This window comes from Elgaria multicarinata, chromosome 10, assembly GCF_023053635.1.
Source record: "Elgaria multicarinata webbii isolate HBS135686 ecotype San Diego chromosome 10, rElgMul1.1.pri, whole genome shotgun sequence".
NCBI lineage: Eukaryota > Metazoa > Chordata > Lepidosauria > Squamata > Anguidae > Elgaria > Elgaria multicarinata.
In genome coordinates this window covers 66,579,124-66,605,352 of record NC_086180.1, presented here as the reverse complement: position 1 = coordinate 66,605,352, position 26,229 = coordinate 66,579,124, and positions in this window count along the sequence as shown.

Below are 26,229 nucleotides of genomic sequence, written 5' to 3'. Positions count from 1 at the left end.
GTCCTCCACTGGATGTGAGCATATCATGGGTGGGATACAATAGATTCTACAGCAAATGCAAAACAGACACACATGCTAAATGAGCACTGATTGTTCAATCCATCATGCATTGAACTTCTTCAGGCGGACTATATCCACTTGATGGCGTAGATTGAACTTCTGCAAATGACAATTCATTTTGTAGTTGGGAAAATATTTGTTAGAATGAATCCTATGTAAATGGTGGCAATTCTTTATCTGATCAGGCATGAACTGGTATCAAAAGTGAATGTACCTTTAAACCCCTTTCCTTGCAAACCTAGACATCGTCACTGTTGTGCAGGAAAGCAGGAGGCAGGAATGTTTGGCGTAAGCAGTCTCCTCTTAGTACAGTAGGAATCAAACAAAGCACAAGGCAGACTACTAGCTCTATTTAGCTGTTGCATCCTAAAAGCCAAATTTCAAAGCTAAATGGACAAATAATTTTCCATTTCATATGTCTCCAACAAGCAACTTACAACGCACATACAATTCCCCCCCACCCTGGAAACTACATAGTGTTTTCTTTTTCTGCCTGATTCTAAGTGTCCTCCTTTTAAAGTAGAGATTAGTAGATAATATATCCAGGGATATATTTATTTTTGTGATCACATTAAACAAAATGCAAATCTGAGCTATTTGAAGACTCTTACAGATGATTTTTTTTTTGCATGACACCAGGTCATGAATGAATATTTTTGTTGGGCTTTTCTCTGTTGGATATGTAATCTTTGCTAAATGTTTTGAAGGGAAGGAATCAAATAAATTGCCCTGTTTTGGTCTCTCTCATCTGTATACAGTTGTGCAGCTCTAGTAGACCTGAAAATTGCCCAGAGACAAACTTTTAAAAAATATATATAGAGAGAGTGCTTTTGAGGCAGAAAATTGCTTTTCTGCAGGATCATCTAAAGGATTGGATGTGACAAGAGGACAAGAAGTTGCCACCATGGAGTATGTTGTATAGTATATCTTTAAAAACAAAGCAGGTCTGGTCGTTTTATTTTCTGTCTTAGTTGACTACAAAATACTTCCAATATGAAGGATTTGCTTTAACATGATTGGAAGCAATACAGTTTAGTAACAAGCCTTGCAAATTTGTCTTTAACCCACCTGTGGCAGCTCGATCTTGTAACGGGCATTCAGCATGGTGCATAAGATCACAGGATGTTTTGTCAGCAACTTCATAAGCTCCAAACACCGTAGGAAATGGTGGGGAGTTGAAATACTTCTTCAGTCTCATCTCCTTGGTTTTATTTGTCTGTCATGTCCCTCAGTTGTTTGAGATCTCTTGCAGAGTAATAAATAAAAGTGACTTGCCCTGTTTGATCAACCCCTTGATGCCATATGAAAGTATTTGTGTGTATGCTTAACTTCTTGTAAAAGTAATTTACAAATACAAAATAAAGCAGGGGGATCACTGAATTAAGGTGGTGGTGAGTTGGGGAAGGAGAGACACCATCTACATGCTAAGAGACAGAAAGACATTTTGGACCTATTATCATGTTAATGGGCCAGTTGAGGTTTGTCAGGGTTTGGGGTATTAATCTTAATACACATTCACATTCTTTAATTGCTCCTTTGGTGCTCTAATGGCATTAGCTGTGAATCTGAGCAATATTAACTGTGTTATGTGTTTTCTATAGTATGAAGCCATAATACCACATGGGTATTAAAAACTATATAAAAAGTGTCACATGCTTCTGTTTTCAAAGATTTAATGTTATTATTATTATTATTTTAAATCTAAAATGATCAAGTCTCTACAATTAAGAAATCGGGATTGTCCATACCGTGCCATTTGGGAAATCAATGCTCTACCTTTCTCTGCATGCAAATGGAGCTGTGGGGGAGGAAGGGAGAGATAATAAGTCTCTCAGGGTTCACAAAAAAACCTGGTGGAAAGTGTTAAGCTTGGGAATTTTATCATGTAGTTCTCTCCGTTGTTGCTGCTCTTGGCTTCATATTCTTGTCTATATTAGAACTTAGCTGTCTGGCCTTTTGCATCTTCATAGCCTCTGTCAAGAATTTTCAGCATGGGCAAGTACTGGTCTTGTCCTATCACAGTGTCAGGTGATGACCAAAGTTTGGCCAAGCTTTTGATACTGTATCTGTTTAAGCCACTGATGCACTAGGGCTCTTGGGAAATCTCTATGAACTCGGTTCGAAAATCTTGTGAAACCTCTAACCCAGCCATGTAATCCCTACTATTTGCCAGCAGTTTGCACAATTGACATTCCCTAATGTTAAACAGGTATCCAGTGACAGCAGGAGTCAGGAAGAAATTTTCTCAGTTTCTCAACAAAATAAAGATATATATAAAGGAATACCGGATAACCTCAGAAATCATTCTCAGTGTAGAATTTAGAGGGCAACCTGTCGTGCCTTACTTTAGAAAACGTGAAGAAGAGGGTTCAAATAGTTATTAATCCTATGTTTGGAAAAGAATTACAAGCTACCTGCTCTTATCAACTGATCGTACAGATCCGAATCCATAGTGAAGCTTAGGAAAAGGCTTGAGATATATGGCAGTTTTGCAAATAAAAGTTGTGATTAAAGTGTGGAATCCATCATGTGGCCATGTAAACTTACTGTTCTGAAATTGTTTGAAAGTGCAACGGTTTCTGTTTATTTTTTAATGTTTGACATATAATTGAAAGATCCTACAACAGAATGAGATGACATCATTAGAAAATAAATGAATTCACCAGTCCTTCTGCTATACCACTTGCCCATCCTGGCTATTTCTCGGAGAAAATCTCATTTTTGTACTGCACACTGTGAAAACACTTAATGCTCTTCTCTAAAATAGTATTTTATAGTAAAGAGTGTTAGGCAACCTAATTATAGGACTTAGATATTTCTCCCCAGTAATATAGCTCACTGTCTGTAGGAAGACATGTATTTACCTCGTGCTAACTCATACACTAATACATTATTTGAACATTACTACCTAGAAGTTCTTTTTGTTATGAGTTTCACGTCAAACCAATGAAGGCATTGCTCTGTTAAAATGACTATAGAATTGCTGGAAAATGACATACAGCAGGAGGTCCTCCTTGTCATTACACACAGAAACTCTCAGGCTCCAGCCATCCTTCAACTGCCAGTGGCGTCTCAAGGCTGCTGACTCTTTTCTTGCCTTCCCCTTGCAATCCGTCTCTGTAAAGTAGATGCCACGTTATTTGAACACTGACCGTTCAAATTCACAGTGGGTCCTCCGTGTCAATATACTGTTATGTGATTAGCTCTCCAGTTATTTAACTGACCTTTGATTATCTGAACATTTTAAACCTGTCCCCAGTGTTTGCAGGTTAATGTGTTTGTACTGAACGTCTTTCCGAAAGCAAACAGTAGCAAAAACAACAGCAGCGCAACCAACTCTTGCCATCTGGAGTGGCCCACAGGTGGCTTGAAAACTGCTTTTTGCAGTCACATACAGGGCCAAAACAGAAATTACTTTAAATGTATGTCCAGAAGCTATGTCTTCTTTACAGTTTTACTCTAGAGTAAGTGCAGGCAGCTTAAAAGCCCCCTACCCCCCATGCTAGGGTCCTGATCTGAATTGGTAGCCCTGTGCCTACTCTAGGGTAAAAATGTAAGGGGGAAAAGACATAGTTGTTAGGCCCACATTTGAAGTAATGTCTGTTTTGTCTCACAGACAGCAGAAACAGGAGGTGCCACAAGTTCCTAATGTGCCACCAGCCACATTTATTCAGTTTGGCAGTTTACCAGTTATGCAGGTCTGTTCCATCTTAGTACAATTGACAAAAATGGCCACTTTGTCTCGTGCATTCATGTAGAAGTATCATTGGATTTATTTACTTTTATTTTTGAAAAGTATGTTTACCCTGTTTTTTAAGGATAAAATCCTTAAGGAAAAAACATTCAAAACAGATGCAATAAAATTAAACAAATATGTATTCATTAAATGTGCAATAAAAACAGAGGTTACTGATAAAAATTCAATAAAAACAGATCATAGCAATAAAAAAACCCATCCAAAGAAAGGACAGCATAAACAGAAGATTCCTCAGAGCTTTTTTGAAGATCTGCAATTAACCCCCAATGCAAGCTGATTCCATTGGGTGTTATCTAACAATGGCTTTGTGACAGCAGAAACCATTTCCACATCTGGGCTCATCTACACCAAGCAGAATATTCCACTATGAAAGCAGTATGAAAGTGGTATATAAAAGGCAGGAGCCACACGACTGTTTAAAGTGGTACTGAAGTGCACTGACAACTGGTGGGGCCCATTAACACATATCATACCGCTTTCATAGTGCTATATCCTGCTTGGTGTAGATGTGTCATGGGCCCCAACAGTTGTCAGTGCACTTCAGTACCACTATAAAGCAGTAGTGTAGATCCTGCAGTGCACTTCAATACCACTATAAAGCAGTAGTGTGGCTCCCGCCTTTTATATACCACTTGCATACCACTTTCATAGGCCATAGCTAGACGGGGCTTTATCCTGGTGTGATCCACAGGATCGTCCCTGTGCATCCACATGACGCACAGGAGATCCTGGGATCAGGGAGGGATGATCCCTCCCTTGCTCCGAGATCTCGCCCTCCTCTTTGGCCCTGGTTTTTCCGTGGTCCCGGGCTGAGCCTGAGATCGCGGAACTTGTGGCCGGGCGCTGCGGGTTGACCCGGCTTTGCACAATTCCTCACAAAGAGCCGGGAGCCACACATGGGGCGCAGCACTCCTCAGGAGCGCTGTGCCCATCGGGGGTAGGGTGGGGGGAGCAGGGAAAGTACTTTAAATAAACCACTTACCTTAGTGCATGAGCGTTTGTGCGCTGCTGCCCCTTTAATTTTTTTTAAAAAATGGCAGGCGTGATGCCTCTCCTTCTGAGGTCATCTTGTGTCGCATGGATCTTCCCTCCTCTGTTGCGGGCTAAACAGTAGGTCTAGCTAAGGCCATAGTGGAATATCCTGCTTGGTTTAGATGAGCCCAAAGAGCCCAATATTTGTTGATGTCTCATACCCACTGCACCACCATCCCTGGTGTCCTCCAAGAAGCTACTTCTGAGCATTGAGTGACCCTGTAGAACAGTATGGGATATAGTACAGAAGACTGCAATAAGTAGGGGTGGGAGAATGTAAATCAGATGCCTGGCCCAGCAGCACATTCCACTAGTGCAAAACCACTGCAGTTGGATAAGGCGCATTGCTCTTTTAATTCTCCTAACATAAAGAGCTGTTTTCCTTAGTGATCTGTAGTCATCTGAAGCATTGTTGAAACATTTTCAAATATGACTTTAAAGTACACCCCTCTGTTGACATTAACATCATGGAACCTCTATAATCTTCTGGAATCTCCATCAGTATTTGCACAAATGCTAGAGGCCACTGATAAACATCAAAACAGGTTAAAATGAGGCCAAGCACCATAAATCTAAAAGAAATGCTTATCTGTGGCACTTTTGACAGCAGCTGTAGCTGCACACACTGCAGATGAATAACGTTGGGGCAGCTTTGGAAGAGAACTGAAGCCTTCAGCAGCTTAACCAAGAGTGGGGAGGGCTACACCAGGGTCAGAATTATGGATGTCTGACTTTGAGAGGCTTTTCAGTTAGCAAACACATTGTGCAACAGTTCATGACTAAGGCTGCTTCCTGTCACTTTCTTTGAACAATCACATTCTTTTCTCCCTCTTCATTGCTTGTTGTTCACCTTCATCTTTTTTCCTAAAGTATCCTTTTCACTGGTAGTGTCTTTTCCCCCCCTTCTTAAAATGAGGATGTATAGGCGATCTTGCTTTTACAGAAGTGTTGGAGGGTAATTCTTAATGCCATATGGGTCACATTTTGGAAACGGCTAATCCATCTTTCTCTGGGAAAAGATAAAAGTAAGAGCATTTTTTGAGACCATGCAAGGGACCAAACACAATGAAATCGGATCCTTTGAACATAAAAGCAGGACCTAAACACAATATTTGTAATAAGATTTAGGACTGGGGTTACAGGCAAATTTAGCCTATTGAATTAGAGGTTACAGATTGGATTATGTGTTTTTGTGCAGTTCTAATATAGGGAACACAGGATCATTAAGTTTGTTTAAAACATGAATGGCAATCAAGGCACTTGATACTGGCTGGTATTTAATTGGCAGTTGTCAGCATTCACTTTTATGGAGGGTCGTTCTTCAAAATAATTGGAACAGTCTTTCTTTGCTTTATTGCTAGAATTACACACTCTAAACAGTTCCAGCTTGTTACTACTAGTTACTATAAGAAATGTAAAAACAAGCTACTCATGGGCTTCCCTCTGGTAAGGCCTTAGGGCGTGTTCTTTTGCCTGTTGACTAGAGACGTTGTTTTGAAATCATAATCCCAGTATGGGCCATCAGAACATTGAGGTGTGTGGGAGATAATGCACAATCATGCAGTTTGTACAGATATCAGGAAAAGCATTCTGAGATGTACTGGTCTAAAAAAAAAAAGAATTAATATTCTATTTAATAAGGAGGATAGTTTCAATATTAGATAGATAGATAGCAAGTCACACTTAGTTAAGGATAACAGCAATAGCTATCCAGAGCAACCTTCCCCAAACTGGTGCCCTCCAGATGGTTTAGATGACAATTTCCAGTATTCCTGACCATGACCATGCTGGCTGGCCTGATGGGACTTGAAGTCCAAAATATCTGAAGGGCATCAGGTTGGGAAAAGCTGTTCCAGAAGTGCCCCTTTTACCTTTTGTCCACTGGTGAGGTAAAGATAAAATTCTGCTTATGTTTACATTCTTTTATTACCTAAATATAGGACATGATTGATGGCACACAATACAGCAGTGTTGCTAAAGTAAATGTGGTGTAGACTGGCTAGGGAACCATCTGGGAACTAGTTTGTAGTGTTGAGTTCCATGATAGATGAAAAGCGGAATATAAATTATAACAAATGAACAAATTACCACTATTGTGAACAATTCTACCCATGGTTTGCCCATGTAGTAATAATCATTTTATTTTAGTGAAAAATACAATTGACACAGTACTAGCCATAATTAAAAAATAATAATCAAACAGAGTAGTATTTATCTCTACATATAAAGCTGAAAGTATGTGTGTGTCACATATGTCCCTAAATGTTTACCCACTTAATGCTGTTCACCCAGGCAGGTCTTTGCATACATGGATCAGAAAAAATCTAAAAACACGAATTTTGGAATTTGAAGTATTTTTAAGGAATTTGATAAAAAAACCTAGAAATGTTTATGCCTACAACTCCCAGCATGCCTTGGGTGGAACTTCCAGAATGCCTTCGGTGGGAGGCCAGACTTATTGGCCTTTGGCGGCCATTGTGATTCCTAAGCTCAGTCTCAAGCAGTCAACCCAATTCCACATAAAAGGAAACAACCCACATACATGGGCTGCATCCATTTGTGGTGTCTCCTCCCACCTGCAATGTGTGGTTTTAAAATCATAACTAGATACAACAGTGTGTCTTTGAGATACCGAACTCTGGACATGCTCAAAGGCACCCCATCCTGATATTGGCTTTCTCAGAAACTGAGGGAAGCACACACACAGCCTTCACCCTTAAGAGGGAGGAAAGGAGGGAGGAAAGGGAAGCACTCTGTGCATGCCCAGAAACAGGCTTGACAAAGGGGGGCAAGTGCCTGGCCCAGTCCCTGCCCTTCAGTACAAGCTCCTGATGGAGCACTTCGTGGGTGAGAAGTGTGGGCTGAGGCAGCCCTAGCAGGACTTGGATGGAGTTGTGTGTGTCCACTGACAGCTACTTACCTCCCCTCCTTTGTCAATGCTACTCCTGGATGCTTTGTCAAGGAGTAACATCAGCCACAAGAGGAGGAAAGTGCATCTCAGAGGATGTGGGCACCCGAGGGCCGCCAAAGGCATGCTGGGAGATGTAGTACTGGCATCACTATGTCTCAGTCCTAATTTGGCCCCCACTAACTGACTTTTCCCAGCTGCCACAAACTCTGCCCACCGTTCCATTCTAGCCTCAGCTGTCAGTCATTCCTCCATTCACTCTTCTGTTTCAATAGTAAAATCAGGCTTTTCCATAAAAATCAAAAACTTTATTCAGTAATTCTTGAATCTGTCTTGGAATGTTGTAGTTTAATTATAAGAGAGAGAAAAACCCAACATAAAAAATCTCATAAAAGGCCTTGTAAAATTTTTTAAAAAAATACATTTAAAAGCCATTAATGCAGTCACTAGGTAAGCCTGCCTGGGAAAAAGAAATCCATAAGCAGAGTGCACAACTAAGATGGCCTGCTCTCCAGTTGTCTTCCACCACTCCTCAGATGGTGTTCAAAGAGCAACATGTTGGGCGGGGGGAGAGAGAGAGAGAGAGAAGAAACTAATTTGTTTTGAAGTTACCTCACAGGCCTAAGACAGGCCTACCTTCCAGGGTTGTCATGAGGGTAAGAGAGGGGGGAAATGAATTGAATTTGTTTAGAGGCTAACTCACAGTCCTAGCACTGACCTGCTACTTTAAGATGATTACCTTGCAGACATGGGGGGGCGAGCACCGTAAGGTGGTGGATCCGCTTCCCTACTATATTTTATTCAGTTATCTAGGCAATGCTGGGTATATTTTGAAAATATTTTTTTAGGTTTGCATCTTTTTCAGCTGGTAGAAAGGGTCTTGTGTGTCCTGATCATTTTTGAAGTTTAGATGCTGCTCCGGCTAAGGTATGATGGAAGATGTAGGCTTTTCAGGTAAAACAAAAAATGTAGTTTATCATGAAGCTCTAATTTAAAATACAGTTCTTATTAACATAATTTTCCATTTATTCTAACAAACAATTTACTAACTCAACCAAACTAAAAAAAACCCAACCAACCTAAAGATGAATAAGTTGCATAGAAATTTATTATATCAAATAAATGTTATAAACATTATTCATGGACCTGAACAATGCTGGGCATATCAGCTGGCGTTGAATAAAAGGCTTGCGATTAAACCAATCTTCCAATAGAAAATGGGGTGCGGGGGGGGGAGGAGACCTATAAATTCAGCCAAATATATTTTAAATTATAATAAAGCAAAGTTAAATCTTTTCTAAGTCCAGTTTCCTGGTGTAATACAAACTTCAGTATTAACTAAATGTCAAAATAAAGCTAATTGAAATTAAGTTCAATGTACTTAGCTTTAATATACTCAGCAGGCAAATTATAAAAGTAAGACTGATCCATCAAACAGATCAGTAATTTTGATTATTGGGCTTTTGAAAGGTCCAGAAAAGGTTGTTTTTTTAGGTACAGAACGTGCTAAAGGAATTCTTTGTGAATATAACAGCTACAAATGTCATTACATTTTAGAACTGTGGTTCAAGAGGAGAAATCAGTGATGTAACTCTCAAAAGAGGCCATGCTTTGAATTAGTTCTTCAAAAAATGTCATAATCTAGTTCATTTACTCGCAGCAATGTTGTGAGGGTGCTCATATCCTGGTTGTCACACGCAGTGGAGAAGGGGATGCATTTCATCCTCAATGATGCTCCCTCACTCAATAACATTAATGAGCATTTTGTTGACAGTTTTCCTTGCTTCACTACAACTGTTTCTACACCTTCCTTTTTTCCTGGGATCGTCCAGGGATCATCCCTGTGCATCCAAATGTCACACAGGGGATCCTGGGAGCAGACTGGGATGATCCCTCCATTTTCTTGGGATATCCAGGGATCATCCCAGGGCCATCCCTGTTCATGTAAATGACACACAGGGGATCCCGGGAGCAGGCAGGGACAACCCTGGGCTGATCCCAGGATAAACCTTAGGTCTAGCTAAGGCCAAAGTGTGATTTAAAAAAAAACTTTATCCCAGTTCAAGCTTCTGCTGATAGAATTCACCCTACTTATGAAGTCCAGCTCAGCAATATTTCCTTCTGACCTCACCATTCGCATTCTCCCCACCTACCATATGTACTGTATGTGAACATGAAACTTTCTAGAACTCTTCGTACATCTCATGAAGTCCACAAAAGCTTATGCCAGAGTAAATTTTTAAGTCTTTAAGGTGCCGCCAGGCTCTTTTTAGTTTTTAAAGAGCTGCCAGTTGAGAGAGGACAAAAATATTGTTTCTGAGAAAAATGTGATGGTCCAGGGCAGCTTCCAGTATTTCCAACCTTAGGACAGTCCAACCACAGAACATACAGAAGACCTTGGCTGTAATTTTCATGATATTTGATAAGGAAATCACACGACTGAAGTTTCCTTCAGACTGTAATTAGGTTCTGCTGTAGCTGCCTTCCTTTGTTAGAAAGTGGCAGCATTTGGGGCTCCTAAATCCTTGAGAAATGGCATTTTCCAGGACTTCTGGATCCTTAGTAAGTCAGTATCACTGCTAGTTAAATTTTAGCAAGAAAGAGAAAACAGTGAAGATGACTGAGGCCAGGGGCCTAGGGATGCTCAAGGATGCTGTTCATTCTCCCTTACTAATATGCAGATCAGAATGCAGTTTTCCTTCCGATTCCTCACTTCTCTAAATGTGGTGATATAATTTTTGGCTTTAAAGAACATACCAAAATGTGTACATAAAAGCATAAGTTTGCAATAACATGCATATAAAATCGGTATTTTATAATAAAATCCCTTTCCCATTACATACATGCATAAAATAGACACAAATTTTCATGCTAATTTTTTTAAAAAACAAATGAACAGATTAATTTTGGAAATTGGGTGGTGGAATTGGTTTATGAATGAATACATGTGAAATTGACATGGCCTGAAAGTAGTCTGACCTGTCCATCCCAAGGCAGGCCAATGCTAATGACAGGTTTCACTGAGAGTAAAGAATTAAGAGTAAACAACTTGTACAGAGAAGCTGCCTTTGAGTCCCTAATCTAATGACTGCAGATGTGAAGCACAGAATCTCATTTTACATTCCAAGCTATGGAAGAATTTATGGGAGGGGGAGACACAGTTCACCTTGGAATCTGAGTATTATGAGCTGGAAAACCCATACACTAAGATAGGCTCTTCTGAATTGTGATGCTACAATAATAAAGTTGTGCATGCAGGTGTCTGTACACAAGTTGTGCTTCATTATATGCATTTGCATATTCCTCTGTGCCATACATACCATGAAAATATTTATCCCATTTTGTTATTCAGTTATAATGTCTGCACAACTGGAACCATATTTCATTTTGCTATCTAAATGTAAAATCACGTCTCACCTGAAGTAATTTGCTTTGAGTTGCAGTTTTAAAAACGTTAAGTGATATTTCCAATAATCCCCAAGCACACACATTACTGTTCAAGAGCTATGCTTTCTTCACAAGGCAACCCATAATCGTAGTTTGGAAAATTGCTATTATGGTAAGGTGCTGACATTATTCACTGCATGTGGGATGCCAGGGGGAGCCACAAACAAAACTAGACAGCTGGAAGGCTATTTAAAAATGTAATTAAATAGAACACTGAACAAGTGGATAGTGCTGCTAAAGACAACAATACTGATGACAAGTTATCTGAAATCTCACAGTACATCCTCCTGGTTTGTTGTATGAGGGGTGCTATACAGCTGGAGCCAAAAAGGCATATTTAATAGTTTTTTTTTCCTTTAAAAAATGTGTCTGTTTTATCCAGAGTTAATGAAAGAAGCCGTATTGACTACATGAGAAATTAATGTAATCTGTTTATCTTGGGAACAGATACAGCGGGACTAAATGCTTCCCAAGGTTTCCCCACTGTCTGATCTCAGACCATCGGTTTTTGAAAGAATATGAAAGCGACTTCATGCAGTTTATCAGGAAAACAATATTCAAATGAGATAATGTCTTTGTATCCCTCTGTTACGAAAATCTCAAAGCATTCGTGACCCTTCCTGTAACTGGAAGAGGTTTTACTTGAAACCGGGTCCAAAATTCCTCATTCCTTTCATAATCTTCAAAAAAGCATGGTTGATTTTGGCACAAATGATGATGCACTTTAAATCCGAAACTGATCATTTGTTTATTGTACTTCCATGAGCAAAGCTGAGGGAAATAGCTTCACACTTGCATATATTCTTACAGTGTGGAAAATTATGTTATTTGTGTGTTTTTCGTTTTTACTTTTTATGCCGCCTTTCATCCTGAAAAAGGCCACCATGGTTTACAACAATAAAATATCAATGCAATTAAAACCAGAAAGCATTAAAGGCCACAATTAAAGCAATTAATACACTAAAAGCCTGGTAGAATAAAAATGTCTCAAGGCACAATTCTGTGGGATTGCCACCCGCTAGATTCCAAAGTCTTGGAATCTAATGCCCTGCCAGGCTGTTGCTGTCAGGGTGGGAAGGGTGGCAGAGGGGTTTTAAGCTTCTCTGTTTTCCTGTAAAGCAATTTTTGCTTGGTGGGTCTTTGAGCCCATCTAGCTGTGGATCCATAGTTCCTCCTTTTCTCTCTCCTGACCGCCCACCGGCACTCCCTATTCCCTTCCTCACCGTCCTCTTCCTTACCTCAGGAAGGGAGCCATTTTGGAGCTTTCTGTGGTGGTTGGGGGGGGAGTAACAGGGGACGGGGGCAGATCCATGATCAGATCTCCTTCTCCAAAGTTGGAGCTCTGCGTCTGGCCTCAGAGGAGAAAATCTGTCATAATCTGCAGCCCCCCTCAGATGCTGTCAATAGGCCTTAGAATTGCTCTGATAATAGTCAGCATAAAAGATGTCGACTATTATCACATCTCCCTTGGGAGGGATTCTATAACTGGAGAGCTGCCACCAAAAAGGCCTTGTCCTGCATCCCCACCAATCATATCTCTGTTTGTGTCAGAACACAGAGCAGAAGCTCCAGAGATGATGTAACTGAAAGTGGACAGGAAAAATGGGCATAAACAGCAACCCCAGTCTTTAAATGCATAGTGCTGCAATACTGGAAGAAGACATGCCCACCTAGAACTGAGCAATGGGCCATTTTATTTAATCACCAGAGAAAACCCTGCAGCCACAATCCTGTCACATCTTGCTAACAGAAAGTAAGGATGGAATGGGTCAATTTGGAGTTTCGTATAGTCTTCTCCTGTCCCCATCCATGCCTGTCTTGGTGACAAGTGAGCATTTTTCCAGATATTTTCCAGATAGCTCACAACAGTTGAAACATTTTAAAAGACACTTTTAAATATGTATTTTGAGAGAATGTGTTTAAGGTGTGCTGAATCTTTCAAACACACACACACACACACTCCAATTTTGTGAGACTATTTTGGGAGAGGTTTGGTTTTTGTTCCCAGGGATATTTACTCCTAGGAATGTGGCTAGGCTGCTGATAGCAGCAAAGGCACTGCTTATAGGGAAGAAGGAAGGAAGACCCTTGGCTCCCTCATATTTCAAGCTGCATACCTAATTTCTCACAGTATTGTCAACAAGGCACTGTTCCACCCCAAATGTTGAAGCTACGCAGAGAGGAAACATAACAAAACAAAAACAGAGAGGTAGGGTGACTAAAAGAATAGGCTAGGAATTATGAAAATCAATATACATATATTGTCCTTAGCACATATTGCAAAATTCCTCTAGCACATCTTGACCCCTTTTTCTTTTCATTTTCCCCATCTTGCTCCTCTTTCCTGTTCTCCTTTTCAATCTGTTACCCCAACAGATCTTCTCTAGACCTTAGAAAACTGCATTCCCCCCTTTATGTCTTCTATGGTGTATTTTGCTACTGCTATATATCAAGGAAACATTGTTTGAATTTTATATATACACACACACACACACACACACACAAACACACACACACAAATAAAAATCAAAATATAAATCCTTCTAGCATGTAAATAGTCAGAGATGTTGTAGGTGGTTTAACTCAAGAATCTTTACCAAAAAAAGAGTGTCAAGAGTGTTCTCCCCTCCGAATGATGTTTCAGTTTTATTCAAAATAATTTTGTGATTTAATTGAAATACTTCAGCCCATGCGTTTATATGCTTAGCAGCAAAACAGCCTCGAGTAAAACTTTTGAGACTATTGTGCATTTGGATTAAAAAATATATATGTAAAGCCCTCTGCATATATCTATCCTTTTTGTGTGTGTGATCATGAATAGTTTTTGCACGCCTTGACAGCTGGCGTGCTCCCCCCAGAATAAAGTTCAGGCCTTTTGCTGGGTAGCAAAGGGAAGCTTTCTTGACAGATGTCTACACTAGCAAGTTTAGAAAAGTTCCAAAAGCATAACAGCTTTCAACTACTATTTTCTTGACCTTTTATTTATTCTATTTATTCAAATAAACTCCTCTAGAGTTTGGGAGCCATTATCCATGGCAAAAATGTTTTAAGTGTAACAGATTACTTTGAGAAATGTTAGAACATACAAACACATACACAATAAAGTTTTCTCAGTAATTTGGTTTTGAAGAAATGAGCACGTACGCACAGTCTCACTGAGCTTACGAAGTATAACCCAGATCCAGCAAACTTGGAATGTAGTTAATACCACATTCCAAGTTTGCTGGATCTGGGTTATACTACATTCCAAGTTTGCTGGATCTATCCCTAGTGCAGTGAGTGAATGCCACTACCTCATCCTAAGAAGTGATCTGCAAGTGGATTGAATTGAGCACCCACAGCCTCTTTGACCTGTCCACACAATCCATCAAGGTATCTAAATATTGTGTGTGTGCATCTAATGTATCCCCTTTGTCTGAATGTTTCCAAATGTTTCATTAGATTTGTCCTTTACATGTTAAGCCCTTTGCATGTCTACTCAAAAGTAAGCCTCATTGAGCTCAATAGGAACTAGTTCCAAATAATGCATGTAGGATTGCAACCTTAGGCTATAATCCTACATGCACTTACCCGAGAGTAAACCCCATTGAAAATTCTGGTACTTACTTAAATAAAGATTCATTGCTGTTGATGTAGATTTTCTTATTTCCTCCTCCACCTTAGTTATTGATTTTACTAATCCACCATTTAATTAGTCCTATAGGTGAGATAGTTCTTAACCCCTTTCATTTATGAATGTTGTGAAGAGCAGGGTAGGATGAATCTGTCAGGTTTGATTTCTTTCAGTTCTCATTTTTCCAGCATCAGGTTTGTTCCACCTCATTTCCACATCAGTTTGCGATTGCACCCTCCCCTCCAAAGACATATACATGGCAATTTGTATGCAGATTCATGCAATTTCTACGAATATGTGCATTTTAAGTAATGTGCCCATTTCCCCCGAAATGTTTTTCCCTAATATAATGCATTTTTGTTCACTTTTCCCCTCTAATATACACATTTCTGTGTGGACTTTCCCCTAATATACACATTTTGCACACATCTTTCCTATTATATGCAATTTTCTGCTCATTTTTTAAAAATTGTGAACTACTTTGCAAAATTATGAGAATTGCAAATTTCACCCTATAACTAACAAAGTCTTTGGCTTACTATATCAAAGGCAACTGGTGTTCTTAAATGTTTTCTTGTTTGTTTGTTCTTTTGGGAGCGGTTGCCATTATGCAGGTTAGAAGATTCAAATTAGTGATGTGATACCTCAACTCCTGAGAAATTGTTCTGGGCTTATGCAGAATCTTGGCTTTCTCAGATATTTCTCAAATTCCTCAAAGTTTTGGCCTGTGGCAGAACCCTTAAATTTGGTTTGAATGACACTTTGCTGAACTGGCACCAGTTTTCAGCTTGTGTTCACCATCTCCTTGAAATATGTCTCTGGTATGAAAACTATTTTGGCTTCTCTCAAAATTCTTCAGATGTTCACCTACTAAGGAAATCCCCAAACTTGCTTCAGATTTTCACTCTAGCGAAATGTTGGTAGTGGCTCTAGATGTAATGTATTCAGTAGTTAAGATGTAGAAGATAACTCATTCCCCTACTTTCTTATCTAGCAGGAGGCACCGCCAAATAACCACAATTAATTCCACACAGTTTGGCAGACTTGACATTGCCTGCTGTGGAGATGAGACATCCAGATGAAACAAGCATTAAGACAAAATTGGTTCTTACAGCTGTAAAGAGGCACTACCTGCCGATGAGTATTATTGACATAATTTGCAGTGCATTATGGGGAAGCTCATTTGTGGCCTTTTGTCATCTTGTGATTAAGCAAAATGCCAACTTCTCACCATGGTTTTCTTAATATTTAGTTAAATCTGTATAACTAAGATATGTATCATTTTCTTTTATATAATTGCTCTGGTCACAGCAGTGTTTGTAAAAAAAAATCATTAAAAATGTGTTTATTTTATTTACTTGCTGAATGTGATGGGGGGGGAACTATGTATCTTCAATTTACTCTTCATGTGGGAATGAACATATCCCGTAGTTTTAAGTCAAGCGCATGTGTTTTTTTCTGGTATCAATTTGTTAATATCTGTTTAAGTTTCCTTCGTGTATTTAAAGACTGCTTTCTTTTCACCCCTGGCAATTCAGTGCCAAGCATTTTGGAAGCAAGCCTAAAATACATTGAATTTTATTATGAGTATCATTCTCCTTTGGAAAATAGAAAGCATAGTAAGCTCACGATATTAGCACTGGGCTGTATATCTAGTAAAAGAGTGAGTGCTATATATCCACATCTTATATCTAATTTTATTTAGATCCACAAAACAGTTGGGTTTTCTGGATTGGCAACCTAAAGATAGTTTCACCTTTAAACTAGCCAATACAGCAGACAAAGTGGGGCCAAGAGTTAGTATCTGGCCATCACTACTGATAGGTGACCAAGAAGAATGGGGGGGGGGCAGATATAGAGAGGTGGCATCAGAGGGTGGTTTAGCACTGTATGGAATGGAAGTTGTACTTGGACACCACCACATAACATTAATGGAGGCAGGGGGGCTCACATCCCCTTCTGCCTTGGTTATTGCTTGATGATAGTGTCCAAGTTCTACCTCCTGCCCAAACGCATTAGCTAATATAAAAATAAGAGTTGATGACCATACAGTGGATTGGAATAAATAATTATACCATGATTTCTCAAGCCACCAAGCAATGGCCTTTACTGGTCGTTGGATTGCTTCATGTAGGCCTCGAGACAAACATGTTTGCTTCGTTTAAGTAATGGTAGTCCTGGCCATATCACTTCCTTGACCTTTCTTTTTTCCAGCTTAAAAAGACTGTATGTTTAAAGCTGATAACATCACCAGAGTAACTACTGAACTGCTGTTTGTAGTGATAAGACCCAATAAGTAGTTTTTACATTGAATACTGACTAGAGGACGCATTTCTATCAAACTCAAAATGATACAGATTTTCTTTCACCATGTCTAATCATATAGGGCAGTTCCAAGTACTTCCTCTCCCCAACCCCCTCAGCTTCTCATGCACAAAGACCAGGTATATATTGTATGATCACTGGTTCCATGGTGGGTTGTGGCGTGGGCTGGACACCATTGTGAATATTCAAGCTGGTGGGTTTTTGCCATTGGGCAAAAAGCCACCCAGCACCCATGGGCTGAAGCAGGGTACTGGGGTGGCAAATCACCCTGCCTGGGGTCGCACATTGCGATAAGTTGCGGTGACCGCCTGCCACAGCTTGAATATTCACAATGGCGGCTGACACACTCCACAACCTATTGTGCCTTATTGAAGCCACTGTGAGCACTGGCAATTGTGTGAACCAACAATGTACAAATAAGCAACTTTTTTGATTACATATACTTACATCTGTTATCTTTTCAGCGCCAGGTCAAGACTTTTCTCTTCTCCCACACATTTAACAGCATATGCTGAGTTTTTAAACTGACCCCAGAATAGTTGTTTTAACTAGTTATTATCTGGTTTTATGCTTTTTATGGTTTTTAAATTTTGTATATTGTTTTTAACGTTCAATGTTTTAATCTTTGTAAACCTCCCAGAGAGCTTCGGCTATGGGGCGCTATATAAATGTAATAAATAATAATCATAATAATAATAATCAATTCATACTGAGAAAACAATACCTTGCAACTGACCAGACATAACGGTCATAGACAAAAAAGAAAAACACACATACCTCATCGACATAGCAATACCAATACAATTATTCCATCAGTCACATCAATCAACGGCATCACATCAAAAAACTATACAGAAAACCTTCAGAAACTGGGTCTACCAATATACATCCACACCAACATACAGAAAGCAGTCATACTTAAAACATGCTCAGTTGTCATGTCCATCTAGAAAAACCGCCATGAGTTAGAAAGAAATAATAATAATAATAATAATAATAATAATAACAACAACAACAACAACAATAACAACATCTGGCTGAACAAAGTGATCTCTTGAATATGGTTAAGGGATTGGAGTACCTTGGGGATTCATCCACTCGATCCCTTCCCCACAACTCTTCCCATTCAACCCTCCAGAGCAGATGCGGATGGTGGGGGTGGGCGGGGCGAAGGGATGAACAGTGTTGGATCTTACCTTATGAAGCTAAACCATGGTATAAATAATACATACATCGTTTTGTCAGACTTAAAATGAATCAGGAATGAACTTGAAAATAAAATTGATTTTATTTATTTATTTATTTTATTTATTAAACTTATATACCGCTCCCATAGCCAGGGCTCTCTGGGCGGTTTACAAATTAACTTTGATAATTAACTTTGAAAATGATTAAGAGTTGTGACCATTTTGATGGTTCAAGTTCTCTCTCTCTCTTTTTGGGATGGGGCATGTTACATGTTATGGGTTTAATTTTCAGTTGACAGTTCAATTTAATATTCATTAAGTTAATTTTCTCATCAGCAGTGGCATTGTTACAAGTTGACTGGGGGATTTTACCCTTCAGCTTATATACTTAATTGTCACACCTGTTAAGGGACCTTTGGGCTGCAACAATTCTGTGGGATTTAGTTAATTCTGCACCGAACTCACCGCAATTTGCTAGCACCATATTTTTACTGTGTTTTAATAAGGCTGTAGCAATGATGTTTCATCAATCATTCTTGTGCTTTCAAACTGAGATATGTGGGTGTGAATTTACGATTAGAATGTAGCACAAAGTATTGGGAAGGGAGGACAGCATGGCCTCCCAAACTTCCCTTTTCCAGTGTAGGGCTGAACACAATTCACCTGACGAATTTTGTTGCTTTTCTTTTTCCTTTTCTGCATCTGAGAAATTCCATGGAAAATCCTTCCCCAATATCAAACTTCCACAGAATTGACTTGCATTTAAATTATTGGACCAATCTCTCTGAATATTTAAAGTGCATATTAATGATAGTCTTTAATGCATTTCTTAGCTGCCTTTCAAGACTATGGACTTTTCAAGGTGGTTTGTGTGTTTTGCTCCTAGCCCTAGTTCCTAATTTCAGATTTGCTGATGTTGATGCTGTGTGCAGAGGTCAATGCACTGTATACATGAACAGCATGTTGGGCAGTGGCAAAAGTGTGGAACCTAGACCAGGGAAACACAAATTCACCGTAAAACTGACTGAGTGACCTTAGTCCAGATGCTATCCCTAAGCCTAACCTACTTCACAGGATTATTGTGGGGCTATAAGGAAAGGCAGAGAAACCATGTGAGCTGCTATGAGCTCATTAGAACATAAGACGTGCCATGCTGGATCAGACCAAGGGTCCATCTAGTCCAGCACTCTGTTCACACAGTGGCCAACCAGCCATTGGCCAGGGATGAAGGAGGAAGAGCAGAATAAAACCCAACAATTCTCATGGGGGTGTATCTGACCTTTGGACACTCTGCCTTGGTTCCAAAGGTTCCTTTCCTCTAATGGAAGGGGGTTTCTATCAGAGGAAGGTTTAGTTCAAACCCCTGACTGTAAAGTTGTGGTTGTGGGTGCTTTTGGAAAGCAGACTCTAAAGGGTCTGCACATGGCCTGATTCTGGTTGAATCAATCCTTATTCAATCAGGCCACGTATGGCGGCTGTCATTCTGCAGCTACATTATTCATTCAGTTCAACCATCAGTGTGCAGAGAGGTTTTTATAAACTTCATTGTGTACTGACAGGCAAGCTGAGTGAATGACGAAGTGATCAAACAACCTCTTCTCCATTCATCCTACTTAAATAAGGATTGACTCTCGTCCTGCATCCGCTGGCCGCACACAAAGTTTTGATTGTAAGTTAGCTCCCGGTATCTCCATTTTATAGGTGCTCTACGTGTAGGCTAGTATTAATTTAGAAATGCACCAAATCTCCCAAAATTTGTGCAAATTTCTTCTATAGACTAAAGCGGAGCTGACGGAACTGGGAATCGGGAACTAGACGAACGCAAGCATGTGCTCGTCAGTTGTGAATAGTTTTGGTGGACGTGTGCCAGCACTCACATTCAGAGCATATTTTGTGAGCAAAAACTAAATTTTTGTACATCCCAACCAACACTGTCCCTTTTCACCTTCCCTCCTCTTTGTTCTTAAGAGCCACAATGACAAACTTCCAAGTTTTATTTAACAGTAGCTTTCTGTCCTATCTGAACTGGAAAACTGGTTCAATCCCATACTACAAACTAAGATTATGAAACTGGAGTTTGCATACTGATTTGGAAGCAGAGATTAAACCACAGTTTCCCTGATCAGATGCAACGGGAAACTGATTTAATAAATGGGAGGGGCAAGGATGCAGCACGTGGGCACAAGTCATGCTCTCATCATAAGAACCATGGTTTATTAGATCAAAACTTTTATGTCTGGCTTGGGCTTCCCAAATATTTTCAATTAATTTATTGCTCAAGTGAATTTCAAATCACAGAGCACATGGCTATTTTTGGAACACATAGCCACTGAAAATGTACTTGAGTTCATTGCGTACATTGATTGCCCATAAAGTACTAGCAACATGATGCACGGGATCTGCCTTTGTTCATGGCAGTGCAAAGCACTCTAAACATGATTTGGAAGTAGCATTCTAAAAACATGTTCCTGTGTAAGAACATACTTGTGCACAACTGGCTCATTTGGCAGCTTATGGTGAGTTTTTAAGAGGTCCTGGATCTGTCTTATGGTTATGATTTAATGTTTAAAGTGTTTTTTGGATATATGTTGTCTTTCTGTATATTGTTTGTGTGTTTTATGTAAATGGTTCTAAAAACTTTGTATATGAAATGTTAATGATTTTAATCTTTGTAAACCACCCAGAGAGCCTTGGCTATGGGGCAGTATAGAAATACAATACATAATAACAAATAATAATTATTATAATAATCAGGAGTAAGGTGAAGAGTGATTTCAAGTGGCTACCATGTTCCCAGATGTTCATGGCCATAAAAAAGTGGATGTTGAAACATGCACTAATAGCTAAATGTATTACTCACACATTATTATTATTATTATTTATTTATATAGCACCATCAATGTACATGGTGCTGTACAGATAACACAGTAAATAGCAAGACCCTGCCGCATAGGCTTACAATCTAATAAGTTGTAGTAAACAATAAAGAGGGAAGGAGAATGCAAACAGGCACAGGGAAGTGTAAACAGGCACAGGGTCGGGCAAAACCAACAGTGTAAAGTCAGAACAAACTCAATATTTGAAGGCTATAGGGAAAAGAAAAGTTTTGAGCTGAGTCTTAAAAGCAGTGATTGAGTTTGTAGTTCTCAAGTGTTCTGGAAGAGCGTTCCAGGCGTAAGGGGCAGCAGAAGAAAAAGGACGAAGCCGAGTAAGGGAAGTGGAGGTCCTTGGGCAAGCGAGAAGCATGGCATCAGAGGAGCGGAGAGCCCGAGCGGGGCGATAGTGTGAGATGAGAGAGGAGAGATAGGCAGGAGCTAGGCAGTGAAGAGCTTTGAAGGTCAGTAGGAGAAGTTTATATTGGATTCTGAAGTGAATTGGAAGCCAATGAAGAGATTTCAGAAGTGGAGTGACATGGTCAGAGCGGCGGGCCAAGAAGATGATCTTAGGGGCAGAGTGGTGGACAGAGACCAGCGGACTGATGTGAGACGAAGGAAGGCCAGAGAGAAGAAGGTTGCAGTAGTCCAACCGAGAGATAACCAGTGCGTGAACGAGAGTCTTGGCAGAAGAGACAGACAAAAATGGTTGAATCCTGGCAATATTATACAGGAAGAAACGACAGGATTTAGCTACTGCCTCGATGTGAGGAGTAAAGGAGAGCGAGGAGTCAAATATAAAGCCAAGACTACGAGCTTCCTTGACCGGAGTAAGCGTGACATCGTTGACAGTAAGGGAGAATGAGAGGTGAGGAGAAGGTTTAGGAGGAAAAACTAGCAATTCAGTCTTTGCCATGTTAAGTTTCAAACGACGATGAAGCAGCCAGGCTGAGATATCTGAAAGACATGCCGAGATACGATCGTGAACATCTGGAGAAAGTTCCGGAGATGAAAGATATAATTGTGTATCATCGGCATACAGGTGATATTGGAGGCCGTGAGATTGAATGAGCTTGCCCAAGGGCAGCATGTATAGAGAGAACAACAACGGGCCAAGCACCGAGCCTTGCGGAACCCCAACTGAAAGGGGAAAAGAGGAGGACGAGCTGCCGTTAGCCGACACGCTGAAAGAGCAACCCTCTAGATAGGAGGCGAACCAGTTATAGACAGAGCCACAGAGTCCAAGGTCGTGGAGGGAATCTAAGAGAAGATCGTGATCAACCGTGTCAAAGGCTGCGGTTAGATCAAGGAGAATAAGAACAGAATAATGGCCTTTAGACTTGGCAGTAAGAAGATCATTGGTGATCTTGGTAAGGGCTGTTTCAGTGGAATGCAAAGGACGGAAGCCAGATTGAAAGGGATCCAGAGCAGAGTTATTAGAGAGAAAGTCAAGACAACGAGAGTAGACCAGACGTTCCAGGATCTTTGAGACAAAGGGCAAGAGGGAGACAGGTCGGTAGTTAGACAGGGATAGTCGATCAAGAGTGGGTTTTTTGAGAATGGGAGAGACTGTAGCATGTTTAAAAGCAGAAGGAAATGAACCAGAGGACAGAGAAGAATTAATGATGTGAAGCAAGGACGGGAGGATAGCGGGGATAAGATTAATAAAGACGCGAGAGGGAATCGGATCACGGGAACAAGTGGAAGGCTTCGATGAGCGCAGTATTTTAGACAGTTCATCAGCTGAGACCGAAGGGAATGCCGAGAGAGTTGAAGGAGGAACTGACAGGTGAGGGACAGGAGCTGGAAGCGGAGCAGAGTTGGCTAGATCGGAGCGTATAGTTTGGATTTTAGCATTGAAGAAAGAGGCAAAGTCGTTGGCAGACAGGGAGGCGGGGAGAGATGGCGGATTAGGCTTCAGAAGAGAATTGAAGGACGCGAAGAGCCGCTGAGGGTGCTTAGCATTTGACTGGATCAACGTTGAGTAGTGCTGCTGTTTGGCCAGTGAAATGGCAGAAGAGAAAGAGGAGAGAACAAATTTGTAGTGGACAAAGTCCGCCCAGTCCTTGGTCTTACGCCACAGGCGTTCGGCTGCCCGGGAACAAGAGCGAAGGTAGCGGAGGAAAGAGGTGAGCCACGGTTGGGGTTGAGAGGGGCGAACTATCCGAGTTGTAGATGGAGCAAGATTATCAAGAGTTGAAGATAAGGAGGAGTTAAAGGAGGAGACGGCTGAGTCCAAGGAGACGGCTGTGTAGACAGAAGGAAGGGAGGAGGCTAAAGACTGAGAAAAAGCCTCGTAGTTGATAGAATGCAGGTCACGACAAGGGCGAGAAGCGGGACGTGAAGGAGGGGGATTGTGAGTAATATTGAAAGAGACTAGATGATGATCTGACAGAGGAAAGTCAGCGATAGAAAAGTCCAGGACAGAGCAGTTCCGAGTGAGGACAAGATCCAGACAGTGTCCAAGGGAATGTGTGGGTGCTTCAGACCAGAGCTTAAGATCGTAAGAGGAAGATAAGGAGCGAAATCGTAGAGCTGCAGCATCGTGAGGGTCATCTACATGGATATTGAAGTCACCTAAAATCAGAGTAGGAGAGTTGTCAGAGAGGAGAAAGGACAGCCACGAGTCGAGATCAGAGAGAAATTTAGAGGATGAGCCAGGGGGGCGGTAGAGAACTGCAACCCGCAGTCGCAGCGGAGTGAAGAGTCTCACCACATGTGCCTCAAAGGAGGAGAAACAGTGTGAAGGTGGAATGGGAAGAGGCTGGAACTGGCACAAACTCGATAATAAAAGACCCACACCACCACCTTGACCCTCTGGGCGACTCGAGTGAGAGAAAGAGAGTCCTCCAAGAGAGAGGGCAGCAGAGATGGCGGTATCATGGGCAGGAAGCCAGGTTTCAGTAAGAGCAAGGAGGTGGAGAGATCTAGAGAAGAACAAGTCCTGGATGACAGGGGCCTTGGAAGCAATAGAGCGACAGTTCCATAAGGAGCACGAGAAAGGCAGCTGTGAGGGGGGGAGACACCGAATAGGAATTAGGTTGGGAGAGATGAGCTTGGAGCGAGCCATGGGGAACAGATATGGTGAGAAAGGAATTAGGAGAAGAAATGGGGAGAGAGATAGCAAGTAGGCAGGGAAGTAAGACATGCGCAGGACGGGATCAGCCAGAACTGGCCTGGCCAAGACCAGTATCAGGAAGCAAGAAGGTAGGTACAGTGAAGTGCAGACAGATGGGGTAAGTTAAGGCAGTCACATTGCCAGACTAATAGCCCGACCGTGCAGGAGAGCATGTCTTGTAGCAGAGGTGGTGAAGACCGGTCCGGGGCTGGGGTTCTACCTCTGAAGTAAAGAGTTCCGTTTGGCGGCTTCACGCCCACGGCTGAGAGCCACAGGCCGAGAGCCCTTGTGCTCTCGCCCTTCGGCTCGCGCCGAAGGCTCGCGCCTCCAGCAAGCTGGAGTCTTAATTACCTGCAGGGGGAGGGAAGAAATCAGGTTTCGGTTTCAAACTGGCCAATGCAGCTGCGCCTTCTTTTCCCTCCCACCCAACTCTGCAAATGGCTCCAGCAAGCTGGAGTCTTAATTACCTGCAGGGGGAGCTGACACTACTTGTTTGTATAATCCTGTGCAGGGTGTAGATCAGGGGTGGGCAACTTGTGGCACTCCAGATGTTTTGGCCTACATCTCCCATATTGGGATATTGGGAGTTGAATGCCAAAACATCTTGAAAGGCACAAATCATCCACCCGATTTAGATGCTTATACAACCTATGCAACGTTCTCCTTCGGATTACGCAAACAGGTACCATCTGGCTGTGGTGCTTATTTATTGGGTATGAAACCGCTTTAAGATAGACATGGTTTAAGTGGAGAACTGTGCATTTTGGAATATGCAGCATAGAAACTGATCTTTCATAGAAATAAATTTAAATAGATTTAAATGAGCCCCATAAAAGCTTTATATTTTAGATTTACTAAACACGAGATAAGCTGAACCACGGCCAGTGAGCTGTCATTTCAAAATGAGCATATTTTGTGTTTCATTTAGATATTTCATTGATGAAAACAGAGCATTTGAAACTGCAGGCAGTAGGATGCCCTAGGCAACCAAGCATATCAAAATAAAGCACATGGAGAGGTTTTTACTACTCCTGCTATTTAAAGAACTATTTTTGTGAGCTTATTAGCTGCTAGTGATCCCTAAGGAGAAATACAATTAAAACTTAATCATACCAAAAGCTGGGATTCTTCTGATTCAGCGAACTTGTAATCTTTTATATTTTAGTAGTTTACTTTAAACAACTTGGCTCTCAGAATGAAAGCCACAAAAAGGAGTTTCATCCGGCTGTAGTGCATTTCCTTTGAACTTACATGGCATATATTACGTTTCTTTGAGTCTTTCACTTGTTTACGTGTTTTAAGCCTTTCAGGAATTCTGAGTGGCAGGATTTCTATTTTCTTACATGAAAGTAAAATATCTGCTGTGCCCTTTAAAGATCATATTGCACATGCTCCCTAGGCATATTCATTTTCTCCATGCATGATACACGCAGCATTCGACATATGAAGCTGAATGACTGGAAGCAGCATCTTAAAAGCCAAGTAAAGAATTTAACAGTATAGCAAAGAAATCCAGTGCTTGATTTCTTATGAGACAAAGGTTGACTTGAACTATGTCACAGTAAAAGGCCCAAATCATGGCTGATGGACCTATAAATAAGTGTGTGTGTGTGTGTATGTGTGTGTTGCACATATATGTGGAAATATTTAAAATGAGCATTTAAAATGAAGAAGTGTTGTTATTGTTATGGCCTGGTGAAAGTATGAATCAATTCCTATGGCTGGAAATTAAAATATACCACACATAGTGGGTTATGGATCTCTCACACACACACCCTTGAATGTGTGTATTGAATGTGTGTATTGAGTGAATTGTATGTATGGTTAACATGCAATTCATGCAATTAAGAACTGCTCAAAGAACTTTGACTATGAGACAAATAGAAATGTAAATAATAAAAATAACAAC